The sequence below is a fragment of the Oncorhynchus kisutch genome, linkage group LG8 (assembly GCF_002021735.2).
Source record: "Oncorhynchus kisutch isolate 150728-3 linkage group LG8, Okis_V2, whole genome shotgun sequence".
NCBI lineage: Eukaryota > Metazoa > Chordata > Actinopteri > Salmoniformes > Salmonidae > Oncorhynchus > Oncorhynchus kisutch.
Window position 1 is genome coordinate 70,807,963 of NC_034181.2, and position 24,645 is coordinate 70,832,607.

The following is a 24,645-nucleotide window of genomic DNA, read 5'->3' on the forward strand; positions in this document are numbered from 1 at the left end:
TTTTGGTGGATGGAGCATTATCTCCAACAATACATGTTGTAAGTCAATCACTGAAATAGTGAAATTGGGAATGCTACAGCAACATCTACAAAGCAACAGCAGATCATGGCCAAACAGTTTCAAATATTTTATCTTTATCTTTATTTTATCTTTTCAGACTCCCCAGAAACACCTACATACCTTAAAACAATTAACACAAACCCTTATTGTTCAGCATGTAATATTGGTGATGATCACTTAGACTATCAAGAAACCCTGCAAGCATACCTTTGTAAGTGTGTATTCACAGTCTCCTTCAAAAGTGAATCGTTTCCCATCAAAAGTAATGTAGTGTCCATCTCCATAAATGGCACAGGTTCCAAGGCACAGGTTAGTTGTGCACTGCCATTTTCTGTCTTTACAAGTGCTGAAAGTGGCAAAAACAGATATATCAGACTGAAGTCTTAATTGGTTTAAAACCCCAATTGAGGCAAGATAACCTTACCAGGTATTGCAGTCGACCTTGATTCTGTCTCCTGGTTGGTAAGTAGCTCCATTGTGAGAACAAGGACAAAGGTCTGGCTTGATGCAGCCTCCTTTTCCATCGGATACCAGTCCAGAGGGACACATACAGCCTGATATGCACTCTGTGCTGATCTGTAAAGTGAAAATTATTGATTTGAAAATCTGCTGTGTAAAAATTGTGTTAACTTCCGCTCAAATGCGTGGAGTCTGGTGGACCAGAAGGTCAAACTTCATTAGCCATTAGCCAATACAGAAAGACCAGGAGAAACTCCCAGGGCATAGGCATTGGCTTATTCAGCTTAATCTACCAACCAATCATCTCCCACAACACCTTCCCCCTAACCCTCCCCCATACGTTAGCACACCACAAGCACAGAGCTACGCCTAGCAGTCGTATGGTTCGCTCAAATTAAATGATAACAAATACTTTACTCAGTAAAGCTACTCCCATGGAAGTATATGGTTACTCCCACTAAGGACAACATTAAATCATTGATGTACCAAGCTTAAATGTTCTGTGTGCAATAGCTTGGATATGAGGTTACCTGTATGTTAATATAAAAATATATATTTAAAAAAAATGAAAGTTTATATTTTACACTCAATTTCTATTCACAATCCTATGGGCATTATATGACTATACACTGAGTGTAGAAAACATTAAGAACACCTCCTCTTTCCATGACATAGACTGACCAGGGGAATCCAGTTGAAAGTATTGATCCCTTACTGATGTCACTTGTTAAATCGACTTCAATCAGTGTAGATGAAGAGAAGGAGAAAGTTAAAGAAGATTTTTCAAGCCTTGAGACAATTGAGACGGATTGCGTATTAATATCAATATTAGGAAGGTGTTTTTAATGTTTTGTACACAAGCTTATATCCGCTGTGCAGAATGGCCTGGAGACGAGGTGAATAGGGGACTTACACAGGCCATATCCAGAATGTTGCAGCTCTTCTGACACTCTAACCCTCTCACTCCTGGGCTTGCATTGGAGCAGTTAAAGAAAACCATTGGTGCAACACATGCTGTGAAAATAAAGGGAATTCATGTGTCATGACTCTGTTGTGTCTTTCACCAAATCAATATGCTCTGTAAAATGTGTACTAGGATGGAGAGATAATATTTCAAAATGCACATAGCCTGATTCTGTTGCCAATGGCATACTATTACCACACACCATAAATGTATATAGGATTTGGAAGATTGCCATTGTGTTAACTTCCGCTCAAATGCGTGGAGTCTGTCTTGAGTCTGCACTTACTGTTGATTACGGTATGTTTCATGTACCAAGTATAAGGCCTATATTGCGCAAGTCCTGAATTTAGTGTCATTATTCAGCTTTATACAATCACTGTTTATTGTGCATTGATCCTTAACATACATTTTTGTTTGTGTGGACATTTTCAAAGAATGGACTTATTTCAAATTCAGTGTTGCCTGGCACAGTACAATAGCTCAGAATTGTGAGTTGTTTTGACAATTAATATACATGAACTTACATGGCTGATCGGGTGAATCTCCAATGCAACGGAGTTTTCCCTCCTTGCAGGTGCTGAAATAAAATGTTGTTAATGGTACTTGAATGTCGCTATGCTCACTACGGGAAAGCAAGGCCCAAGGCTCTTGGTTCATAAAGTTTCAAAAATATGCAATAAAATGTGTAGTGAATTACATTGATATACAGCTTGAGTATAGGTAGGTAAATAACTTGGTCCATACCACATGGTTCCATCCTTGCTGATGACCTCTCCAGGGGACACCACTGAGCCCTTGTAATAACAAGGGCAGCTGGCTGGTGGAACACACTTGCCCTCATCATCCAGGTAGGAACCCTCAGAACAGACACACCCATCCACAGGCTCGAAGGTGATTGAACAGGTAAAGTCAGAGTCGCTGTAGCAGCGGCAGGAGCGATCACTGCTTTTTATGCTGTAGCTGTAGACCATGGTGCTAGGGCACGAGGTGGAGTATTTGTCTGGGGAAGGCAGCAATTAGTGTTTGATGTAAATATTTATAATATTTGTATCTTATTCTCCCACAATTGACACATCTTCTTAGGTATTATGGTGTGATTGTCACTCACTGCAGATAGTGTCTCTCCAGCCGCTGAGTTGGATACCCTCGGCAGCACAAGCGTGGACATAAGAGGAGACGGCAGCACACATGCAGTCCTCACTCTTCTCACAGTTACAGCTGTCATACATGCAGTTCTGAATAGAAAACCACAGTCAGAACAGCATCCATATTATACTGTACAATAGTTTTAATTAATTGTGTGTGTATAATATGCACAAATTCTGTGCAGATACACAATAACTAACAGCAAGCAACGTAATTCTCAAATTCCCCATAACAGCTGGCATCACGTTACATACATTTGTGAATTAGTTATGCTCAGGAAATTGTGTGAAATGAATAGTATGGTGAAATGGTCTCACTTCTTTGTATATGTCTGGGCTTATTGCTGTGTGGCATTTAGCAAACAACCCTTTAGGATCAGCCAGCTGAGAGCACCAGTGCTGGGCATATTTCTCTGAAAAAGTGAAAAAATAAACCACAGTTAGGCCAACTTTAAGAAACACTTGCACCGTTCTCCATAACAATTAAAACAGACATGGAAAGGTGATAAACCATGCAGATACCATTGTCAAGACTTAAACTGCAGGGGCTTTCAAAGCTACTCTTGATGTCTGGGCAGCTGGCTCGTGTTTTCCAGGTGTTTGCAAAACCAATGGCTGTGCCCTCAGTCACTCCGCTCAGGACCTTGAAATCATCTCCTTGGTTGTTGTTGAAGTTTCCACAAAGACCTGTAGGGTGAACATGTATTTATATACAGGGAAAATAAATCATTCCCAGAACATGAACACCTCAGTGGACTCTGGTGGTTGGTCAATGGATGATGAGACATACCGCAAGTTCTCTGCTGCCAAACGGTGCTTGCAGCAATATAGACCTGCATGATTGGTGAGAGTTGGATTTCCAACTGGAGGCCAAAGGTGGTCTGGACAATGATGAAAAATGAGGAGGCTCTGAAAATAGTTACTCCAGCTATAAGGAACAAAGGGAAGAGGAAGGAATGAGTAAGATTCAGAATTTAATTTTAAGTAATATATATGTGTCAGTGTTGAATGATAAAGCTGCATCACCATCACAACATTCCCATGTATCATTATGTATTCCCCATACAATGATGTGCTTTAACTGTAGGACACAAGTTTCATGTATGCCTAGTCATCACTACATTGATTGTACTGTATGTTTAATGTGCAACTGTAACTTACCAGCAGAAAAGGGCAGCTGAGAATAGATTCCATTTACAAAGGCTTTTCCATTGGGTTGTATGTTGATCACCTGCATAGAGGGTCATTGTTTAACCATATGCTTATTCATGATATTCAAATTATACATTCAAGTCTAAAACCTAACAACACTAGGGAAAAAACATTTACTGCAGTCAAAGGCTGATAGCATTTCAGTCAAAGAATACTTACAGTGGCTCCTTCTGAGAGGGACAGGGTAACAGCCTTTAGACAAGTCTCACTGTCAGAAAGCCCACACTGCACCAGATCACCCAGTACAGTGAATTGCATCCCATCACAGTCCTGAAAAAAACATAAATAAGTTGTTACAAATATTTCCCTTCATGAAAGGAAATATCCTTCGAATTCTTTTGAAAAAGGAATATCTCAGTGTAAAACAAGAGACAGAGTAAACATGAACAACCCACATTTCTCCATAGATAAATGTATCAATGCAAGATGACTAGTACTGCTCTATATGAGGGCTCCCCAACTCTGTTCCTGGAGAGCTACTCTCCTGTGGGTTCTAGCTCATTCCGCAGTTGTAACTAACTTGATTCAGCTCATCAACCAGCTTAATATTAGAATGAGGTATGCTAAATTAGGGTTGGAGTGAAAACCTACAGGGAGGTAGCACTCCGGGAACATGGTTGGAAAGCCCTTTTCTATATTACAATTTTCATCATAAAAACTGGATATATCAGAAGAAAAGTAAAGAAGATGGAGGCAAAGCTGTAATACAGACATAATAACTACAAAGAAGGTAGCAAGTTTCCAAATGTATTTTATGTGAATTAGATTCATGCACACAGAGCTTTCGTGAGGAATCTGTACTGTACCTTGGTCAGAACATAAGAGCAGTCCCCATGGAAGGTGTAGGTTTTTCCATCATAGGTGTTGATGTGGGATCCTCCCTCCACAGCACAGGTGCCAGGACAGTCCTTGTCCACACAGTTCCACTGACCACCAGCACAAGAACTAAGGGTCGAAATATAAATTATTCAATGGAACTTACAAATTGTCACCCCTGGAATAACTGTTAGACTCAAGTCAGAATTCTTAGCCTGGTTTTCTTACCAATCTTTACAAGTTCTTGAATAAGTCTCTCCGGGTGCGTAGGTTTTTCCATTGTGGCGGCAGGAGCATTGACTCAAGGCGATACAACCATTCTTGTTGACGTCATCAAAAACGGTTCCTTTGGGTGAGAGCATACATGTGTTTATTATGATCAACTGGCTTGTTCTTGTGTCAGGAACTAAATACCACATGATTCAGATAGTATACCTGGCCATTACAAAAAAACAAACTTGTAATTGCCTTTGTAACGCAACAGACTCCAGTCTACAATATGGAATCAATTGCTTTGCATTCTATCAGTATACAGTCTGCTCCATTCCAATGGATTTTTATTACATCTCTTTGAAGAAGAGGATGTGCAGAGAACGTTTAAATATGTCTGCCTACCTGGAGGACAAAAGCAGCCATCTGAGCAGTGTTCCTCACACAGCTGGCCTCTCTCAGGGTTGGAGCAGGTGTCAACACAGGGATTTCCACACTCCTGGTACTCCATGTTGAAGGGGCATGTCTTATCTGCAAAGGTAAGGTTATGTCAAAATATGAGTACTCTGTTGCAACCAACCAATGTGCGATTTGAATGTTGATACGGGGAGTAAGGGCATGCTTACAGCAGAACTGTTCAGTCCTCCATTGTTTGGGCTTCCCCCCTGCATGAACACACTGACGGGAGTACTCTGAGATAGTGTTGCACAGGCAGAAGGAGTTGGTGCTGTTATCACAGTGGCACAGGTCAGATACACAGGCCTCAACAAATGAGTCGATGGCCAACAAGTCCTTACAGCTGCTGAAGGCAGGACCGGAGAGCAACTGCTCACAAACTGGTTTCTATCAAACAAAAACAGAGAGATGTTATAATTAGGTCTGAAATTATTGACACCCTTGATAAAGAAGAGCAGAAATTACTGTATAAAATAAATGCAAAACAGATTTGGTCAAATATATTATTTTATATTTATACGATTGCTTCTAGAAAGAGATTTTGTTTAAAAAGTAAATAAAAATAATCTCAGAAAGGTAGGGGTCAAAATGATTGACATCCCTATTTTCACTGTCTTTTTCAGTACTTCATCTTGTGAGGACAACTGCAATAATCCTTTTTCCAAAATGTTTTAGGAGTTGGAGAACAAATTAGGACCACAGGAGGTTGGTGGCAACTTAATTGGGGAGGACGGGCTCGTGGTCATGGCTGGAGCGGAATTAGTGGAATGGTATTCCCTTTACTCCGTTCCCGATATTATTACGAGCCGTCTTTCCCTCAGCAGCCTTCACTGTTTAGGATCTTTGATGTCCTTTGTCTGTTCTTATGGACTGCCCTCTTTAATTCAAACCCCAGATTTTCAATGGGTTTCAAAGAGAGACTGAGATGGCCATTGCAAAAAGGGGCTATTTTGCTTCCACTGGTCTGGGGGCTCTTGTAAAGATCAATCATGAACTTTACCCAGTACCTGGACATTTTTGCCAAAACCTTGTTGCCACTGCCACCTGGCCTTCAGTGGATCTTCCAGCAATACAATAACCCCATGCACACGTCAAAATCCCCAAATAAATATATATTTATATATATTTATATAAATCAACTCAGTCTCCGAACTTGACACCCATTGAAAATCTGTGGTTTGAATGAGGGCCGTCCATAAGCACAGACAAAGGATATCAAGGATTTTGAAGGATTCTGTATGGAGGAATGGTCTAAAATCCCTCAGAATGTGTTCTCCAACTCATAAAACATCTTAGAAAAAGGCTCAGTGCCATTATTTGCAAGGTGTGGTATTGAAAGGTATTGAAAACATGGGTGTCAATAATTTTGACTGGAGAGAAAGAAAATATGAAAATATTTAAACAAAATCTCTTTCTCAGAGCAATTGTATTAGTATAAAATAATATAATTTTCAAAGAAATGGAGCACACAATATACTGTAGCAGTATACAGTCATTTTTGCAAATCTTTATCAAGGGAGTCAGTCATTTCGGACCCCACATGTTGTTAAGTACACAGCAGCCTAGCCAATATCCCTGTTCTTATCATAAGCAATAAAGTGTAACCTACCAGATTGGGGCATTTCTGATTTGAAGGTAGTGTGTTTTCAGTACAGCTTTCAGTGGGACCATCCAATTTCCAGAAGTTTCCGAAGTCGACAGGGGACAATTTCATACCTTTGGCATAAAAATACATCCAATTATTGTTAAATGTCAACTGTATTCCAAATAATAGGCCATTTTTGATATATTGTCAGTGAAAATGTACCATGGCTATAGAACTCATCAAATTGCTGAATTGCATTAAAATCTCCACATAGACCACAGGTCTTATTTCTGAATTTGATGTCCATCTCCACCTGAAATAGAAGACCATTAGACATTTTAGGGCGACATTTTCCCTCCATAACCGCATAACACTCGACAAAAACGGGAAATGACTGTAACAAAACAAAGATTTAACAGGAGTGACAACCTATTCCTTATTAAAATAACTATAGATTAGGACTACCTTAACTGTTGTTAACACAGTGCCCACCACAGCACAGGCCTTCAAATGTAGACATTGACCACACCGCAAAAACCTAACTCCACCTAGAAATATTCATAAATGCATAATTGTTGTACTACCAACAAGGAATCATCCTGGTTCCATATGGCTACCAATCCCAGTTTTGCTTTGATCTTGATGTAGGAGGGAGTCTCTTCAATGAGAATACCAGACTGGCTGAATGGTAAGGTGGCACTGGAAGAAGAGGAAGACAAAGCACTAGATTCAACTAGAACTTAGTCAGACCAACCAATTTTACATTAGCTCAATTGACTTCATTTCGAGACATTTTCATTGGTACTTTAAAAACAACATTATCATCTCTTTCACTGTAAATATGTGCTTGAGCATAATTACACAGTATAAGGTTGAGTCTAATCTGTTAAATCAATGCGACTGGGACAACAATAAGACATCCAACTACTTGAACACTGATTAAAAAATACAGTTCCATGAGAAATTATTGAGGAACTTACTTATTCCCATTAACAACAATGGAACCCTTGGATAGCTCCACCACTGTGCCATCCAGCTTCATGGTGATCTTGCTAATGGTGGGCTGGTTGTCCACCACCTGCCGTCTCATCTGGATGTTGAAATCCTCATAACTGCTATGGCACAGTGAGGTCACAACATAGTTGCAGGTGGAGGGGAGCTGAAAGATGTCTCCATCAAAGGTCTTGAAGTGGTAGTTACCCCACGTACTGCAGACTTGGCCATTATGTATAGGACTCACTCCTGGGGGAAAGGGCAACCATTTCAGTTATGATAGCATACAATTCAGCAGGTTTAATCTTTAGATATTTAGAAAGAAATGAATAGGTAACGGGGAGCAGATATTATTTCCCATTTTTGCCCCTTGTAAAACCTTGCTTTTAACTAGGAGTCCATTGGTTGACTGCTAGATATGCTTTACTCACTCACAAAAGAGTCTACTGACGCACCAGTGTGTCAATCTAATTAACATAATAACAAAATCCTCATAAAAATCTGTCAGTTTAAGCTAAGGATATCTGTTTTGCATGGGTCTGAGTCTCAATCCACCGCATCCACATATGTCAACCTTCCGCATCTGCGGTTGAAAGTAGCAGAGGCACAGAGCTGTTTGTCACACCAGGGGACATCCTGAAAATCGGTATTCTCACCGAAACGTCTTTAGCGTCCAAACGATTTTGCCTACTAGCTAATATAACCACTCTATGGTGTCACAGAACTCATCTGATGTCGGTACCGCCGATGTGCCAACTTCGTTTGAACCGTTTGGTCTACGACCCCCACAAGTGTCACGGGACTCGTCTGAAGTTAACCCATACAACTTAATGGAAGTATGGAGGTAGTTTTGTGCCAACAAAATAAAAGGGGTTAAATATGTGTAAAGAAAACACAGATGTTTCCTGAGATTTCTTATGTCTCCAGAGAATTATGGCATTTTTAAAGGTGTTATTCAATGTGTTTCTATGGGCTATAGTAGTAAATGCCAAATTCAATATTTAATCAACTAAAATACCAAGACTTTTCAAAGTACATCCAATGTCTATTATGTTTATGAACTTGAAACATAAATGAATGAGCTAGCCTACTTCTTGCTTTTAAACCGCAGCTAATCCACAAAACCTGTTGCACTACTTGTTATGACTGTCTCCATCATGGTTATTGTCCTTTCACCATTGTCTGTGGATATGTAAGGCTGCAGTGTTAATCATTGTCACCATCCTCAGGGCTCATGCATCTGTATAGCACATGTATTATGAAGCTTACCTGCAATCTCAGGCATCCTTGACATTGAGGGGATGATGTTAACTGTGGCCTTTGATGTATCCTCTGAAATCAAAGTGTATGTTATTACGTTACATGAAGTTTTACTGTAAATCATTATGGAATCCTGTATATTTCAGGCTCTGTTATGTATAGTTCTCTTGCCAATCCTACATTTACCTGTTCATCAATCATAACCCATGCTTAAAAGGCACATAAAGGCAGGACTGAGCATATTCCCTCATTGTTAGGCTGTCCAATGAGATAAACATTGGAGCTATTATGAGAGCGCTATGACATACAGTAACATACAGTTTAGCCCTGTCAACACTAAAGTACAAGGTTTCATGTAAATCAAAATCACGGATTCTACCTACCACTTTGAGAGGCAGTTAAACCAATCGCCAGAGCCATCCATATTAACACCCATGTGGGTGTTTGTGTTGTTCCCATGGTCATCCTCTGGGTAGTGAACACAGGTGGTATGAGAAAGGTACTTGCTTGGATCTTAGCTTTATACCACCTGAGTGAACGGAAGGTCCTTGGTCCTTCTGGATGTGAAGGTGTGGCAGAAGGGCTGGCTCCGTTCCAAGGATTTCATGGCCCTCTCATACCAATATGAGAGGTTTAAACAGTAGGTGGGTTGGCAGGTAGCCTAGTGGTTTGAGTGTTGGGCCAGTAACTGAAAGAATCCCCGAGCTGTCAAGGTAAAAATCTGTCATTCTGCCCCTGAACAGGACAGTTAACCCACTGTTCCCCGGTAGGCCGTCATTGTAAAAAGCAATTTGATCTTAACTGACTTGCCTGTTAAATTTAATAAACTCATTGCACAGAAAAAGGTAGAATAAACAAGTGGTTCCTAGATTTGTTTACCTTGTGATCAAGTTCCAATATTTATCGTGACCAACCAAATAAACCAAACGCATGTGTCAACCTAGTCTTGAGTTGAGCCACAACCCAGGAGGATATATCCCTGACCCATCATTCAGGAGACACTGTCCATAACCATTATTGTTGCATTAGTTTTCCATTAGATTGATTGTATTTATACATTTATATATATATATGGACTGAATAAACACCAAAACAGTTCAAAAAGTGCTTGTGTTAATATGTTTTGTTTATCTTTTGATGACTCATTCAACAGACCAACATAACACGCTGCAGGTGTGTTCCTCTGATAAGAGTGATTACTGACTCAATCTATTGTCCTTACACTGAGGCTACAATTTCTTATTGTTTCTCTTATCACAAAGAATATTGACACACAATGGCAATGCTGCTCATGACTTGATATGAAGGAAAACCCTTGGTTACATTACTAATGAATTGTTTTATAAACATGAAACGTTTTCAAAATGCCATTAGTATTGTTGTAATCCACAATGTGGTGCTGTGGAATGTAGCTCCACCACCTCATGTCCTTATATCAATATTCTTGTATAAGGGTCATTCCATTTGATTTCAATAACGTTTTGACTGCACCTCTTTTAACTTGAACAAAACTTTCTATACATTTTTGCCCATCGTAGAAGTAGTCAGAAACAAACTTTTTGGACCTGAATACCAAACATTTAGGAGATAGAGGTGCTCAAAGTTGACCCCTTTTTCATACCCCACCCTACCATGAGACATCCATGTCTTTGTCAATGGAAAGACAAACTGTTGAGATTGATAGAATTTAAAAGCTTGCAAACATGGTAGTCAAACTTTTTGATAATTTCTTGAAAAAATGACATAAATTGTTTAAAAAAAATGCATGAACTGATGCAATGTTTTGTTGCTGTATATGTTGTAGCTTGACCCTATTCTACATCATCTGAGGTGTTTGTGTTGTGCCCGATATCGGTTTCTTGAATCCCAGGTTGTGTGTAATGTTTTGGCTGAAGAAATCAAAATGTCAATTTTTAAAGGATAGCACAAACATGGTTGGAGGTCCACACATCAGAGAATGTTGACATGAATGGGAATATCAGTTGTTTTAAATTATACTGTCAATCTTCCACACAAAACCGATTGAAATGATAAAAATATAGATAATTGAATAGCCATTCCTATTTAAGTTGACGTTCGACAGTGTAGACCGGAAGCCATCTTGGTGGATCAAAAAAAATCTAGTTTTATTTTAAAATAGATGTTCAAGATATTATAAAGTAGCTTTACAATCCTGTTTTTAAGATTTTAAATGATTTAAAATTAAACCGTTTATCTTTTCCAGTGCTGAAGATATGGATGTCTTATGGTAGGGTGTGGTATGCAAAATGGGTCAACTTTGAGAACTTCTATCTCATAAATGTTTCTGACCACTTCTACCACAGCAAATAGCTATGGAAAGTGTTGTTCAAATCAAAAGGGGTGCGGTCAAAAACTGATTGAAATCAAATGGAACAACCCAGGACTAAGGTTCAAAACATTTGGGCATGAAAACCCCTTTTTGTCTTCAAAATACGCCCATTAAAACTGTTAATGAATAGAATGTATTGTTAAAGCTGTGTTCCTGTTGCAAATCATCACTTGACTTGAGATTAGAAAATGCAATTGTCACTGCGCTATTCATTAATTTCACACAAGGGTTAGAAAGATTAATAGTCTGACAAGACTATTAAGGATATTGATACCAGTTTGTGATTCAAACATACAGTCATATCCTTGAATGTAAAAAAATGGTAACATTTTATATTTTGGCACACATATTAGCCACTAATGTGTAGTTCATAAGCATGTACAGTACATAAGTATCTAGTAACAATTAGCAACTAAACTTCTTTCCATAGCATCTTTAAATTAGAATGACCACTATGTATTATCACTTGCTACTAGTGTACTGTACAGAGGTCTCCATGTGAATTTGGACAGTGATGCTCTCCATATGTATTTAATGTGTCCAATGAGGTCATCAAATATGAAAGGCAACAATGTATAGCTGTAACGGTTTTCTGTGGACGAAGGATCGGACCAAAGCACAGCGTGGTTAGAGTTCAACATGTTTAATAAAGACCATAAACATGAACACTACAAAATACCAAAACAACAAATGTGAAAAACCGAAACAGTCCTATCTGGTGCATAGACACAAAGACAGAAGACAACCACCCACAAAACCAAACACAAAACAGGCTACCTAAATATGGTTCCCAATCAGAGACAATGACTAACACCTGCCTCTGATTGAGAACCATATCAGGCCAAACATAGAAATGGGAAAACTAGACACACAACATAGAATGCCCACTCAGCTCACGTCCTGACCAACACTAAAACAAAGAAAACACAAAAGAACTATGGTCAAACAGCTACTTGTGTACTATGCTCTTTATTAAATAGTAATGTCTTTATTATGGCTAACTCTTCTTTTGACTTCTGATCTTTTTGTTTTTATTTTATTTCACCTTGATTTAATTTAACCAGTTGAGAACAAGATCTCATTTACAACTGCGACCTGGCCAAGATAAAGCAAAGCAGTGTGACACAAACAACAACACAGACTTACACATGGAATAAACAAACGTACAGTCAATAACACAATAGAAAAAAATCTATATACAGTGTGTGCAAATGAGGTAAGATTAGGGAGGTAAGGCAATGAATAGGCCGTACTGGCGAAGTAATTACAATTGATCAATTAAACACTGTAGTGATAGATGTGCAGTAGATGAATGTGCAAGTAGAGATACTGGGGTGCAAAGGAGCAAAAAAAAAATAGACTGCATCCAATTTGATAGACTGCATCCAATTTGATAGACTGCATCCAATTTGATAGACTGCATCCAATTTGATAGACTGCATCCAATTTGCTGAGTAGAGTGTTGGAGTCTATTTTGTAAATTACATCACCGAAGTCAAGGATCGGTAGGATAGTCAGTTTTACGAGGGTATGTTTGGCAGCATGAGTGAAGGATGCTTTGTTTCGAAATAGGAAGCCATTTCTAGATTTAATTTTGGATTGGAGATGTTTAATGTGAGTCTGGGAGGAGAGTTTAGTCTAACCAGACACCTAGGTATTTGTAGTTGTCCACATATTCTAAGTCAGAACCGTCCAGAGTAGTAACGCTGGATGGGCAGGCAGGTGCGGGCAGCGATCGGTTGAAGAGAATGCATTTAGTTTTACTTGCATTTAAGAGCAGTTGGAGGCCACGGAAGGAGAGTTGTATGGCAACAAAGCTTTTTTTGAAGTTTGTTAACACAGTGTCCAAAAAGGGCCAGAAGTATACAGAATGGTTTTGTCTGCGTAGAGGTGGATCAGAGAATCACCTGCAGCAAGAGCGACATCATTGATGTACACAGAGAAAAGAGTCGGCCCGAGAATTGAACCCTATGGCACCCCCATAGAGACTGCCAGAGGTCTGGACAACAGGCCCTCCGATTTGACACACTGAACTCTGTCTGAGAAGTAGTTGGACCAGAAGAGGCAGTCATATGAGAAACCAAGGCTGTTGAGTTTGACGATAAGAATGTGGTGATTGACAGAGTCGAAGGCCTTGGCCAGGTCGATGAATATGGCTGCACAGTACTGTCTTCTATCGATGGACGTTATGATATTGTTTAGTACCTTGAGAGTGGCTGAGGTGCACCCATGACCAGCTCAGAAACCAGATTGCATTGTGGAGAAGGTACGGTGGGATTCGAAATGGTTGGTGATCTGTTTGTTAACTTGGCTTTCGAAGACCTTAGAAAGGCAGGGTAGGATAGATATAGGTCTGTAGCAGTTTGGGTCTAGAGTGTATCCCCTTTGAAGACAGAGATGACTGTGGAAGCTTTCCAATCTTTGGGGATCTCAGACAATATGAAAGAGAGGTTGAACAGGCTACTAATGTGGTTTGCAACAATTGCGGTGGATTATTTTAGAAAGAGAAGGTCCAGATTGTTTACCCCAGCTGATTTGTAGGGGTCCAGATTTTGCAGCTCTTTTAGAACATCAGCTATCTGGACTTGGGTGAAGGAGAAATGGGGGTGGTTTGGGGAAGTTGCTGTGGGGGGGTGCAGGGCTGTTGACCAGGGTAGGGGTAGCCAGGTGGAAAGCATGGCCAGCCGTAGAAAAATGCTTATTGAAATTCTCAATTATCGTGGATTTTTCGGTGGGGACAGTGTTTCCTAGCCTCAGTGCAGTGGGCAGCTGGGAGTAGGTGCTCTTATTTTCCATGGACTTGACAGTGTCCCAGAACTTTTTGGAGTTGGTGCTACATGATGCAAATTTCTGTTTTTAAAAGCTAGCCTTTGCTTTCCTAACTGCCTGTGTATATTGGTTCCTAACTTACCTGAAAAGTTGCATATCGTGGGTGCTATTTGATGCTAATGCAGTACGCCACAGGATGTTTTTGTACTGGTCAAGGGCAGTCAGGTCTGGAGTGAACCAAGAGCTTTATCTGTTCCTGGTTCTACATTTTTGGAATTGGGCATGCTTATTTAAGATGGTGAGGAAAGCACCTTTAAAGAACAACCAGGCATCCTCTACTGACGGAATGAGGTCAATATCCTTCCAGGATACCCGGGCCAGGTCCATTAGGAAGACCTGCTCGCTGAAGTGTTTTAGGAGCATTTGACAATGATGAGGGGTGGTCGTTTGACTGCAGACCCATTACGGATGCAGGCAATGAGGCAGTAATCACTGAGATCCTGGTTGAAGAGGTGTATTTAGAGGGCAGGATTGTCAGGATGACATTTATGAGGGTGCCCGTGTTTACAGATTTGGGGTTGTACCTGGTAGGTTCATTGATCATTTGTGTGAGATTGAGGGCATATAGCTTAGATTGTAGGATGGCAGGCGGTGTTAAGCATGTCCCAGTTTAGGTCACCTAACAGTATGAGCTCTGAAGATAGATCAATCAATTCACATATGGTGTCCTGGGCACAGCTGGGGGCAGAATGTGGTCTAAAACAGGCGGCAATGATAGGATATCCACCTTCTATTACTTTGAATAGGAAAACACTAAAACAAGGCCTTATACAGTGGGGCAAAAAAAGTATTTAGTCAGCCACCAATTGTGCAAGTTCTCCCACTTAAAAGATGAGAGAGGCCTGTAATTTTCATCATAGGTACACTTCAACTATGACAGACAAAATGAGAAAAAAAATCCAGAAAATCACATTGTAGGATTTTTTAGGAATTAATTTTCAAATTATGGTGAAAAAGCATGTGCGAACAAGGAGGCTTACAAACCTGATTCAGTTACACCAGCTCTGTCTGGAGGAATGGGCCAAAAATCACCCAACTTATTGTGGGAAGCTTGTGGATGTCACGCCCTGACCATAGAGAGCCGTTGTGGGGTGGGCATTCTATGTTTTGTATTTCTTTGGTTTTGGCCGAGTGTGGTTCCCAATCAGAGGCAGCTGTCTATCGTTGTCTCTGATTGGGAATCATACTTAGGTAGCCTGTTTTCCCACCTATGTTGAGGGATCTTGTTTTTTTTGTTAGCTCTGTGAAGCCGGCAGAACGTGACATTCGTTATTCCTTTTGTTGTTTTTGTTTGGTGTTCTGAGTATTAAAGATCATGAACACTTACCACGCTGCACCTTGGTCTACTTCTTCAGACGAACGTTACAGTGGAAGGCTACCCAAAACGTCTGACTCAAGTTAAACAATTTAAAGGCAATGCTACCAAATACTAATTGAGTGTATGTAAACTGATGACCCACTGGGAATGGGATGAAAGAAATAAAAGCTGAAATAAATCACTCTCTCTCTACTATTATTCTGACATTTCACATTCTTAAAATAAAGTGGTGATCCTAACTGACCTAAGACAGGGAATTTTTACTAGGATAAAATGTCAGGAATTGTGAAAAACTCAGTTTAAATGTATTTGACTAAGGTATATGTAAACTTCCGACTTCAACTGTCCCATTCATCAAACGTAGTTGGGTCAGAGTTGAAGCAAAAAAAAATACCAGACTTGGGTCAAACAGGAGGGCAGTCAAGCGTACTGGCAAGGCAGAGGTCCTGGGTTTGAGCCTCGGTGTGAGCCAAATCAGGAGGTGGCACTCGCTAAGCAGAGTGACGTCCTTCACATGTGCATGTTTAAGAAAAAATCTTAATCGCCTTTTAGTAACATCAAACCAGATATGAAGTTGTTTTCAGTTTATTTGACATTTTGACAATTGCACACATGCCCTCATAACTTCCATAGATTTTTAGCTAGCAGTGGCTAGCATTTGTGGTGGCTGTTCAGTGAATGGATAACAGTTTTTCCTGGCCCACAGACTACTTTTAGGATGAGGAACCATCTAACAACAAGTTGTAAAATCCTGAACTTCCCCTTTAATAAAGCCTGTCTTGATGTATGTCTTACTGTATGTACTGTATTGTAGCTTTCAATTAATCTTGAAATTATATACAAAAATCAATTTAACCAACAGGGAGAAATGTCAGCCCATCTAGCCATATAAGACCAGCGAAATTGGACTCTGCACTGATGAACTAACCTGTTGTCATTGATTGGTCATTCCCACTTCATGCACTGCCACGCCTTAGACTCACCAATATGTTGGCTGGTCATAGGAATGGTTGCACTGCCAAAATTAGTCAGCATTACGCTATAAAGAACAGGATCTGGATCCTGGATCTCATGAATATGCGCCAATTTAAAAAGTAATACAGCTGTATTTGACGACCTTGATGTGATAGAAGTATCATAGAATCATTTGATGGAGGACCTCCCTGAGAGGTCAGCAGGCCTTCCATTTAGCCATGAGTGATATCAGAACAAAATTTCTCAAGCACAGCGCAAAGGAGTATCATTCGGCAGTCTCATAGGGACTTAGCTATTCAATCAATCCTGCAATTGATCTTGCTATACATACACTCCCCATCATATTTATTTGGATAGTGAAGCTAGAATGTTACATTTGGCTCTATACTACAACACTTTGGATGTGATATCAAATGTTTTATATGAGCCGACAGAAGAATGTCACCTTTTATTTGAGGGTATTTTCATACATACTGTATTTGTTTTACCATTTATAAATGAAAGCACTTTAGGTATCTAGTCCCCCCATTTGAAGTGATATAAGTATTTTGATAAATTCACTTATAGTGAATAAATAAATGGTGACATTCTGTACTGTTGCCTCATATAAAACATTTGACTTCACATCTAAAATGCTGGAGTATAGAGATAAACGTTTCAGCTTCCCTGTACAAATAAATGTAGGGGAGAGTACATACAGTTGAAGTCGGAAGTTTACATACACCTCAGCCAAATACATTTTTTTCACCATTCCTGACATTTTACCCTAGTACAAATCCCTGTCTTAGATCAGTTAGGATAACCAGTTTATTTTAAGAATGTGAAATGTCAGAGTAATAGTAGAGAGAATTATTTATTTCAGCTTTTATTTCTTTCACCACATTCCCAGTGGGTCAGAAGTTGACATACACTCAATTAGTATACGGTAGCATTGCCTTTAAATTGTTTAACTTGGGTCAAATGTTTTGGGTAGCCTTCCACAAGCTTCCCGCAATAAGTTGGGTGAATTCTGGCCCATTCCTCCTGACAGAGCTGGTGTAACTGAGTCAGGTTTGTAGGCCTCCTTGCTCGCACATGCTTTTTCAGTTCTGCCCACACATTTTCTATAGGATTGAGGTCAGGGCTTTGCGATGGCCACTCCAATACCTTGACTTTGTTGTCCTTAAGGCATTTTGCCACGACTTTGGAAGTATGCTTGGGGTCATTGTTCATTTGGAAGACCCATTTGTGACCAAGCTTTAACTTCCTGACTGATGTCTTGAGATGTTGCTTCAATATATCCACATAATTTTCCATCCTCATGATGTCATCTATTTTGGGAAGTGCACCAGTCCCTCCTGCAGCAAAGCACCCCCACAACATGATGCTGCCACCCCGTGCGTCACGGTTGGGATGGTGTTCTTTGGCTTGCAAGCCTCCTCCTTTTCCCTCCAAACATCACAATGGTCATTTCTCCAAAAAGTACGATCTATGTCCCCATGTGCAGTTGGAAACTGTTATCTGGCTTTTTTAAGGCAGTTTTGGAGCAGTGCTTTCTTCCTTGCTGAGCGGCCTTTCAGGTTATGTTGATATAGGACTCGTTTTACTGTGGATCTAGATATTTTTGTACCTGTTTCCTCCAATATCTTCACAAGGTCCTTTGCTGTTGTTCTGGGATAGATTTGTACTTTTCGCACCAAAGTACGATCATCTCTTGGAGACAGAACATGTCTCCTTCCTGAGCGGTTTGACGGCTGCGTGGTCCCATGGTGTTTATTCTTGCGTACTATTATTTGTACAGATGAACGTGATATCTTCAGACGTTTGGAAATTGCTCCCAAGGATGAACCAGACTTGTGGAGGTCTACATGTGGAGGTCTTGTCTGATTTCTTTTGATTTTCCCATGATGTAAAGCAAAGAGGCACTGAGTTTGAAGGTAGGCCTTGAAATATATCCACAGGTACACCTCCAATTGACTCAAATTATTTAAATGAGCCTTTCAGCAGCTTCTAAAGCCATGACATCATTTTCTGGAATTTTCCAAGCTGATTAATTGCACAGTCAACTTAGTGTATGTAAACTTCTGACCCACTGAAATTGTGAGTTATGAGTGAAAGAAATCTGTCTGTAAACAATTGTTGGAAAAAGTGCCTGTGTCATGCACAAAGTAGATGTCCTAACTTACTTCCCAAAACTATAGTTTGTTATCAAGACATTTGTTGAGTGGTTGAAAAACAAGTTATAATGACTCCAACTTCCGACTTCAACTGTACATAACTGCATGGGATTGAATGTGTCTTATGTCTCTGTATATATGTTGTTTTAGACTTTTTCAAGTCAATTATTCTAGTCAAAAACAACATTAGTAACTTAGACAAGGTCCCAAAGATGCAAAATCTCAGAAAAAGTAAAGTTGCAACATCAACAGCTAAAAGTATTTATTTCTTTAAACCATAAGGTTTGTGAATGATTGATAATCCCCAACTCCATTTCGAAGAAGGACATATACATGCATCAAACAATACCTTCCAAAAATGACTATCACCTCCTCCTTCCTGATTTGGAAATGTCTCAATCCATATATGTGACAGGGCTATTTAGTCCAAAGGGAAAATGCAAAGCCCATGCTAGTGAGAATGACGTCTAGCTAAGGCTGGGTTTTTCTACACCAAACGTTCATCGTAGCAAGACACCAGTACTTAAAGCTTTAACTTACTGCATGCAAGTCGGGGTGGCTGGTAGCCTAGTGGTTAGAGAGTTGGGCCAGTAACCGAAAGGTTACTGACAAGTTAAAGATCTGCTGTTCTGCCCCTGAACAAGGCAGTTAACCCACTGTTCCCCGGTAGGCCGTCATTGTAAATAAGAATTTGTTCTTAAATGACTTGCCTAGTTAAATAAAGGTAACATTTTAAATGCACCAACATTTCTGTACTTAGCCCTCTGTGTGGTGAATGGAGATGTCACAAAGCCTCTACTGAGTATGTCTAGGGGAGTATAAAGTATAAAAGTGAAAACCCTGATTAGTAAAGTGTCTCTCTCTCCACACCGTGTTGATATTTTGCACACAGAGCATTTCATTTTACAGTTAGAACCCATAGGTCTGTGGTTAGAACTTCGTCTGTGGGGGGATGGATTTCTTTCTGGGAGGAGATTGTCAGTGTACATTGCGTGTCACTAAGAGCCAAACAAACCTGGGCGTTATTCTACGTCTTTATTGTAACCAAGCAGACAAAACAATATGCAAACATAACTAAACAAAGTGTGGTAACTACATACTGTATACTGTACATTTATTTGGTGTGTTGTTGTGCTGCTGACAACAACAACAAAAAAGCTTCCAAAATAAATGTTTTTCTGTTTGCTTAAGCTTTTCATTCCCACTTGATATGCTAATGCTGTTACCTGTATTAGTTCTGAGCAAATGATTGAATAATACTATGCAAGTCTCCCAAGATGTAACAATATTCTTCAAATGTTTTTTGAATCGTTGTTTTTATACATACTTGTAGCTAAAGAATTTAGAAACCTCAAAAAAGTGTTTGATGAATTGTGCATCAGTTCATACTTTGGGTTCTATCACCAATGACAAGGTACTGGTTCAAAAGCCCTACCCACCTCTATATACACAGGTGGAGTGGCTGCCCGCAGGGAGTGTCAAGAAGCAGTGACTCGGATTTGTGAAAAAAGTTCTGGATGGAAAGACCTTATGTGGTGAAACACAGGCACTTAACACTTCTGTTTGCGTATGCAATTACACAGTCCTTGCTGGGTGTCCATAACTCAATATTTGTCAGCCCTTCTGCAAATATTTGCAACTCATTGGTGCCATCCAAGTTACACATTGGTAAGCAACCAAAAAACCTGCCAGTCTTTCTCACGCTAAGATTAGCATACAACCACTTTGCCAAAATTACAGTCCATCATTAGCTGAAAAAGTATAACATGTATAACATGACCGACTGAAAGACAGATCTCACCCCCACCCCTGGAACAATCTAGAAGTCAGGGCTAAGACCTCAGATAATGAGGTTCAAAACCTCTCTGCCTCAAGTGTATGTGGCTGCATTTACGTATGTACGGTAAAAAAATAATCTAATGTTGTAAATAGAACGTAAAATGTGCCTCATTGCTACAATTAACCCTTTTCTATCTTGATATGTGGAATTTGCGTCATGTTGGGATTTTCTTCCTCAAGCTCAAATGGGACAACATCAGGATACAGCATTACCAAACAATGATAAACTTCTTCAACCAAGTGATATTGGCAATGGGACATTATAGTTTGTATTGAACACGGAAAACAAATTATTTCGGTTTGAAATGTGTGTAATTTTACAAATAAAACACTAATGTATCTTGACAAGATACAATATTCAACCCCCTGGGTCAATACATGTTGTGTGTGTGTGCACATGTGTGTGAGCGTGCGCTGCAATGATGGCTAATTAGACACTCATCAGTCCTTTGATGAAATTACAGGGAACATAAATTGATTTCCAGACAATCAAAACAGCTTTGCTCTGATTGGGCGGAATGCTTCCTCAAGTGTTTGTCAGCCAACTGGGCCTATTACCCAGTAAAGTGAATTAGGACTCCTGGTGAGTCCATCACAGACCTGTCCAGCTGCCAAGCAACAGCACTGGGACAAAAACATATTGTCCTTAAAGAGAACGTTGGGAATTTACCACCATAGCAACATGAGAGATAAGAAGAGTGATGAGAAGTGACCCAGTACAAATACATATTTATGGCAATAGATTAACACAACACTCTGGGAGCACTTGTAGCAGGTGCACTGCATATCACCTTTTGAATGTTTTTTAAATGTTTTACTTAACTCATTTACATTCAACTATATCCACTGAAACGGTTACATTTTACTGTATTTAACTAGGATTAAAGAACTACTATATAAAGTTGTTTATTTAACAAAGAAGGATTGGAAGCCATGTACTTGCTTTTGCTGCCATTCCATATACAGTACAGTATGTGCCTTGAATCACTTGAAAGGTCATCATGTCCTCCTTCCTCAGTGTTCCAGGTGATTCTCAGGAATAGTTCAGGAATCGTTCTCAGGAATAGTCTAATTTTATCCTCACTGCTCTGCTGACAAAAATCAAACAGTGTACATTTTATTGTTCATATCAGGATGTAAATTAGTTCCTGATTGGATCTTTATCGGTACAACACTACGGAACAAATACCAAAGATAAGCTCAGACTCCGGAAGACACACACACACACACAGACACACACACACATAGCACCATCATAGGATGCCACCTTTCTAACAAGTCAGTTCGTCAAATTTCTGCCCTGCTAGAGCTGCCCAGGTCAAATGTAAGTGCTGTTATTGTGAAATGCAAACGTCTAGAAGCATCAACGGGTCAGCCTCGAAGTGGTAGGCCACACAAGTTCAAAGAACGGGACCGCCGAGTGCTGAAGTGTGTAGCAGGTAAAAATTGCAGAGCGCTGAGCCTTGTGCAACGTCAGCACAAGAACTGTTCGTCTGGAGCTTCATGAAATGGGTTTCCATGGCCGAGTAGCCGCACAAGCCTAAGATCACCATGCGAAATGCCAAGCGAGGGCTGGAGTGATGTAAAGCTCGCCGCCACTGGACTATGGAGCAGTGGAAACACGTTCTCTGGAGTGATGAATCACGCTTCCCAATCTGGCAGTCCGACGGACGAATATGGGTTTGCCGGAAAAGTTTGGTGGAGGAGGAATAATGGTTTAGGCTAGGCCCCTTAGTTCCAATGACATTCTAGATGATTCTGTGCTTCCAACTTTGTGGCAACAGTTTGGGGAAGGCCCTTTCCTGTTTCAGCATGACAATGCCCCCATGCTAAGCCAGATCCATACATAAATGGTTTGTCGAGATCGGTGTGGAAGAACTTGACTGGCCTGCACAGAGCCCTGACCGCAACCCCATCAAACACCATTGGAACGCTGACTGCGAGCCAGGTCTAATTGTCCAACATCAGTGCCCAAACTCACTAATGCTCTTGTGGCCAAATGGAAGCAAGTCCCCACAGCAATGTTCCAACATCCAGTGGAAAGCCTTCCCAGAAGAGTTATTGCAGCAAAGGGGGGACCAACTTCATATTAATGGCCATTATTTTGGAAAGAGATGTTCTACAAGCAGGTGTCCATATACTTTTGGTCATGTAGTGTATTTTGAGAGCCTAGCAGACGAATATGACATGTTCACTCCCAAGCACCCATGTAGAGGATGATAAATGTGTCTCTCCATCTTGCAATGTGGGATGAGGCTGAGTTATCCTCTCTCTTTTCGCCTCAACGCAACCTGTTACTGCTCAATGTACAACAGATACAGGAGCACATCCTAAAATAACTCTGCAAGACAGATATCCACATACTGCTGGGTGGCAGTGACAGAGACTAGAGAAACTGAATGAGAAAGCATGTCTTGGGAATGGATGTTGAGAAATATAATCGAGGAAAAAAGACTACATTTAAGATTGAGGAGAGAAGGTCATCTTTCTGAGCGATGTCTAACAAAAGCCTAATTAAAACAGCAGTGAATCACAACCGTCCCTGCTTTTTCACGACCATTCACCTGTTTTATTTGGTTAGAATTTTTAGCTTCCATCTTGAGACTCAGTTTCTCTGCATTATTTCACTCATTTATGGGTTTCCGGTCTAAATCATTCATATCTCTCTTCACTCCACTCTGCCTTCAGAATACACTCACAATCTCCAGCCCAATTTTCTAAAGATTTGATTCAGAAGGTAATATCCTCCTTTCTGACCTTTAAAATACAGTAAAAAGGCTCTTATTCTCTTATTCTTTCTTTCTCTCTCACTATGAATTTCCCCAGTCTGATTCTAGCTGAACTGGAGTAAGAGTAGTGAAGGCAGGGCAACACTTGGCTCAGCGTGTGTGTGTGTGTGTGTTCTTCTCCCTATCCCACTCTTCTCTGTGTTCCTCTTCCTCCGTTTCTTCTGCAGTGACCCTTTTCCATTCCTCTCCAAGTGCTGAAAAAATGTATTCTCTTATTGTTTACCCTGGTAGACGTTAATATGAGGACAATGGCTTGTGAGCAATGAATTATTTCTAGGTCTAGTAATTCTGTTTTCAATGACTCCCGAATGGGTAGAGAGAGAGAAGGTGAGTGAGAGATTGGGATGCAGTGAGTGGGCTTTCCTCCATTGACCTTCTCCCTATGGTTTGATTATACTCACTCCATCTTTCCATCCATCCATCCATCCATCCATCCATCCCTTGCCTTTTAGCCCTGTTGCTCTCTCTCTCCATCTCCTCCTATTTACCCAGACTGATGAGAGACACCTTGGAGGCACCATCAGACCTCTTCAGCTGAGCACAGACAGTCAATTACCCCCGGAGTGAACACTAGTGTGTGTGAGTGTATGTTGTTGGGTGTGTCTGTGAAAGTTTAGGGGTGGCTCCGCAGATGTCAACATAATCATTACCTCACAGTATAAAGGCAAAGACACATGGCCTTGTGTCATTTCAATATAACAGATATACCATCATTTCACTGAGTTAATCAGAGAGCTGTATAAGCCTAAATATGTGCATAACACTGATAGAGGGACTTTACTGTGGAACTGTACAGATTACAGAGACTACAGAGAGATTGGAGGAGATAGGGGACAATCACACAGCTTCCTGCCCAGGATTGATTTGTTGACTTGTTCTGTACTGAACACACACTTGAATAGAATCCCTGCTGCACTGCATGCACACACTTGTTATAAATCAGAGTACACACACAAACACACGCACACACACACACACTCACACACACACACACACACACACACACACACACACACACACACACACACACACACACACACACACACACACACACACACACACACACACACACACACACACACACACACACACACACACTTTTGATACGCTAGTTCTGCTCAACTCCTAGTGGAAAAGGCACTTATCACTTGAACAGATAAAAACAATGCAAACCTTTGGATTTCTAGAGACTCGGAGCTCCACTTACTGGTTATAAAGTGGAAGTGTAG

The 24,645-nt window shown here is 40.3% G+C and overlaps 1 pseudogene; it reads right to left on the reverse strand.

The window, feature by feature from the left end:
* Positions 1 to 24,645, reverse strand: part of LOC109895226 (mucin-2-like) — a 120,607-nt pseudogene that overhangs the window by 61,217 nt on the left and 34,745 nt on the right.